At 38.5% G+C, this 4588-nt stretch overlaps 1 pseudogene; it reads left to right on the top strand.

The window, feature by feature from the left end:
• The first annotated feature begins 593 nt into the window (after positions 1-593).
• Positions 594-1503, top strand: LOC138429574 (olfactory receptor 4C11-like; annotated as a pseudogene).
• The last annotated feature ends 3085 nt before the right edge of the window (positions 1504-4588 follow it).

The following is a 4588-nucleotide window of genomic DNA, read 5'->3' as shown; positions in this document are numbered from 1 at the left end:
TTAATCCAAACATGATTTTGAACAGATCAGAAATAATGGGTGCAACCTGGTTTCCAAGTCAAGAAATGTGTTTCTTCAAGAAAGAACCCCCAAAAGTGTTATAAAATTATATAGAATATAAACTTTTATATATAAATGGATTTTATATATAAAATTCAGTAGTTGATATGTATATACATTATATGAGCATATATATCAAATACACATATATCTATTGGAACCTCTAATTGTCATTTGAAGAAAAGGCATCAAGACATTAAAGAGACCTGATCGATATCATACAACAAAGTCATAAACTCTCAGACTTTGGCAAAGAGCACGGTCATTGAGGGTTCTCTCACACAAATCTTATTCCCTATTCCCTTATTCCCTGGTTAAAGCATGACAACCAGCATAAAAAAACATTATATCATAATTTATTGCAATGCATGAAAACCTTGAGAAATAGTGAGTTATATGTTTTGATGGAGTTATAACTCTAAAAGTTATAATTTCAAGTCCAAATACATTCCGATTGCCAAGTCACGATTTCCCCCACTTCCTTTGCAGATGAACCACTTCTTAGCTATGCCTGTTTTCCAGTCACCATAACCATGGAGGTGAACAGCAGTGTGAACGAGTTCATTCTGCTTGGGTTAGCACAGAATCTACTAAAGGACAAAGTAGTATTTGTGATCTTCTTGCTTCTATACCTTGCAACTCTGTTGGCAAACTTCTTAATTGTGATAACCATATGAAATAGCCAGACACTTGGGAGCCCAATGTGCTTTTTCCTTTTCTACTTATCCTTTGCTGATGTCTGTTTTGTGACAACAACTGCCCTTAGGCTGATTGCAGATTCTGTATCTGAGAAGAAAATAATCTCCTACAATGAGTGCATGACCCAGATCTTTGCATTTCACTTCGTTGGGTGCATAGAGATCTTGGTACTTGTCCTCATGTCCATTGATTGCTATGTGGCCACTTGCAAGCCCCTGCAGCACACAGCCATCATGAGCCAGCATGTCTGTGGCACACTGGTGAAACTGGCTTGGGTGGGGGCCTTCGTTCTTCAGCACAGATTCTCTTGGTTTTGAGATTACCCTTCTGTGGCCACAATGTTATTGATCACTATTTCTGTGATACGCAACCACTGTTGAAACTTGCCTGCATTGATACTTAGGTCATCAATCTACTCACAGTGTTTAACAGTGGGGCTATATGCATGGTGAGTTTCATACTGCTGCTAATCTCCTATGTTTTCATCTTACGTTCTCTGAATAATCATAGTGCAGAAGGAAGACAGAAAGCCCTGTCTACTTGCACCTCTCAAATTATCGTTATTGTGTTATTCTTGTACCGTATATATACACATACACTCACCCTGTAACTGCATTTCCAGTGGATAAGATGGTGGCTGTGTTTTACACTATTGGGACACCTTTGCTCAACCTCTTGATTTACACTCTGAGGAATGCAGAAGTCAAACAGGCCATGAGAAGGCCATGGTGCAACAAACTCTGACTCGAGATGGCAAAGTGCAGAAGATGCCAATTGCTAATTCTGCCACAGTATAAATGAAACTGGATTGATAGGAAAGGCAAAATGTTCTCATCCCAGTGTGGACAACATAGTTCTCTTTCAGTGGGACCTGTACAAAGATAAGCAGAATCTGTGGAGCACAGATCTTTATTATTTTAACCAATGTCTCATGGAGAGACAGAACATGAAGTGCAATCACAATTGTGGGAGCACAAGACCATTCCTCACTTCTGTCATCTGCTTTGATACTCTTTTGAGGCTCGAGAACCAGATTCTGTTGTTTCTGTAGCTTTATTTTCTTATTTTGAACCCTGTTTTGTTTGTTTTTCTTTTTCATATTTCTTATTCAAATTTTATACTCTGTCCTTGATTTCTGTCATCTATTTTGTTGTTAAACCAGTGCGGGCACTACTTTGTACCATATCTTTTCTGGCTCAAGAGTCAGTCCATCAAGTCATTCCCAGAAACATTCTCTCCAAGGAGCATAAATAACAAATAGTTAAGCTCCTATTTTATGCTTGTCTCCGTCTTGAAACACCCTTAAAAATTGGCCTTTCTTTTGCTTGTGGTGTACAGGGAAATGACTAACTTTCCAATCAAACTAGACAATTCTATTTAAAACAAAAATATTTTCTGTATTGATCCATAATTTTTATATATTTTTATAATTTACATAATTTTAATATTTTTCTTCATCATGTTAACCATTATTTTATATTATTTAATTTTACGTACTTATTAATGTTTTTGTAATTTAAATCTTTGGACACTTCCCAAATACTTGGTGAATCAGTGATAATTTTATAAAATTGTAAGAATTATATTATAAAACCCAGCATGTCATTGATGAGACTATATATACAAAACAGGCAACAACTGGCATATGAAACAGAGCTAAAAAGAGATGTCCACAGAAGTGAGACTCTCAACTTGGAAACACAGAACAAAATATGTCAAGAATGAAAACTTTTTCCATCATATTTTGCTATGAAAGGGAAGAAATTAATGGAATAAGTTTCTGGCTACAAATTGGTGTTGAAAAAGTGGTATTTTAGGATGAAGGAAACAACAGTATGTTTCATGATGATGGGAATGATTCTGAAGAGAGCAAAAGGGGGTAAGGGAGGGATTATCAGATCATTGCACTTACATAGAAGGAGGAAATGGGATCTGTCTGGTACACAACTGGACATGTTGGCTTGGAACAGTGGTTACTGTTCTTTAGTGGCTAAGTCATGTCTGACTCTTTTGTGACTCTATGGACTTTAGTCTGTCAGGCTCCTTCTGTCCGTGGGATTTCCCAGGCAAGAATACTGGAGTGGGTTGCCATTTTCTTTTCCAGGGGATCTTCCCAACCCAGGAATGAAATCCCTGTCTCCTGCATAGGCAGGCAGATTCTTTACCATTAAGCCACCAGGGAAGCCCTGGGATGGTAGAGCTGATAATTTACAGCAGATAGAATTCTATAATGGACATGAAGGCTGAATAAGTGGGTATGGATGTTGGGGGTGGGAAGAAGGGGTGATGTGAGTTTGTAGAAATACTTTTTTAAATTGTTTCAGGTGTTCTCTTAAGTAGAAAGTCAAGTCATTGGTTGAGACTGAAGAAATAAAAGAAGATATTGGGATTTTAAAGATAAAGGTAAAGGTGAAAATATAACTCTAGCCCTTTATCATTACTTTCCCTAAGAGACTTTTATCCACTTTAGAACACTGAGAGGATAGATGGATGCTGGAATTGCACCATAGAAGGCTCACTTGAGATCCAGTTCAGGTATTTAAACTGAGGTTAGCTAGGGACTTCCCTGGCACTCCAGTGGTTATGACTCCATGCTTCCACTGCAAGGGGCACGTTTCAGTGCTTCACAGTATGGGGGGAAAAAAGTGAGACCGCTTAGTGCAGTCCTAAAGCACACTCATGGGATAAAGCACAACTGAGCTAAAAATCCACACAACAATTAACATTTCCTGAAGACAGGTCAATCTACAAATTCCTTTGTATTTATTTTTCCTCAAAAGAGTAAACTTTTTTTTTCTCTTGAATGTGATGGATGCCTTTATTACCTTGATTCACATAATATGTCCAAATTAATCAAATTGTAAGTGTTAATTAAGTGTAGTTTTTGTGTACCAGTTATACCTAAATAAAGCTGAGTTGCAAATTCCTTTTTGCCTTTTCATACTATCCATGGTAGAAGCCGTGGGGTCGCAAAGAGTTGGACACAATTTGAAAGTTGTTTTTAAAATACTATTCAACTTGCGCGCCACCTTGTGGGAAGACAGCATAAGGGCCAAATTAAAGGCAGAAAGTGAAGAGGAACTAAAAAGCCTCTTGATGAAAGTGAAAGAGGAGAGTGGAAAAGTTGGTTTAAAGCTCAACATTCAGAAAACTAAGATCATGGCATCTGGTCCCATCACTTCATGGGAAATAGATGGGGAAACAGTGTCAGACTTTTTTTTTTTTTTTTTGGCTCCAAAATCACTGCAGATGGTGATTGCAGCCATGAAATTAAAAGACTTCTTGGAAGGAAAGTTATAACCAACTTAGATAGCAAATTCAAAAGCAGGACATTACTTTGCCAACAAAGGTCCGTCTAGTCAAGGCTATGGTTTTTCCAGTAGTCATGAATGGATGTGAGAGTTGGACTGTGAAGAAAGCTGAGCACTGAAGAATTGATGCTTTTGAACTGTGGTGCTGGAGAAGGGTCATGAGAGTCCCATGGACTGCAAGGAGATCCAACCAGTTCATTCTAAAGGAAATCAGCCCTGGGTGTTCTTTGGAAGGATTGATGCTAAAGCTGAAACTGCAATACTTTGTCCACCTCATGCAAAGTGTTGACTCATTGGAAAAGACTCTGATGCTGGGAGGAATTGGGGGCAGGAGGAGAAGGGGACGACAGAGGATGAGATGGCTGGATGGCATCACCGACTCAATGGACATGCATTTGGGTGAACTCTGGGAGTTGGTGATGGACAGGGAGGCCTGGTGTGCGGCAATTCATGGGGTCGCAAAGATTTGGACAGAACTGAGCAATAAATTTTATACACTTTAAGGGATTTTATGTGTG

The sequence above is a fragment of the Ovis canadensis genome, chromosome 24, assembly GCF_042477335.2.
Source record: "Ovis canadensis isolate MfBH-ARS-UI-01 breed Bighorn chromosome 24, ARS-UI_OviCan_v2, whole genome shotgun sequence".
NCBI lineage: Eukaryota > Metazoa > Chordata > Mammalia > Artiodactyla > Bovidae > Ovis > Ovis canadensis.
The sequence above is the reverse complement of the archived record's forward strand: the minus strand, read 5'-3'. Positions and strand labels throughout refer to the sequence as shown.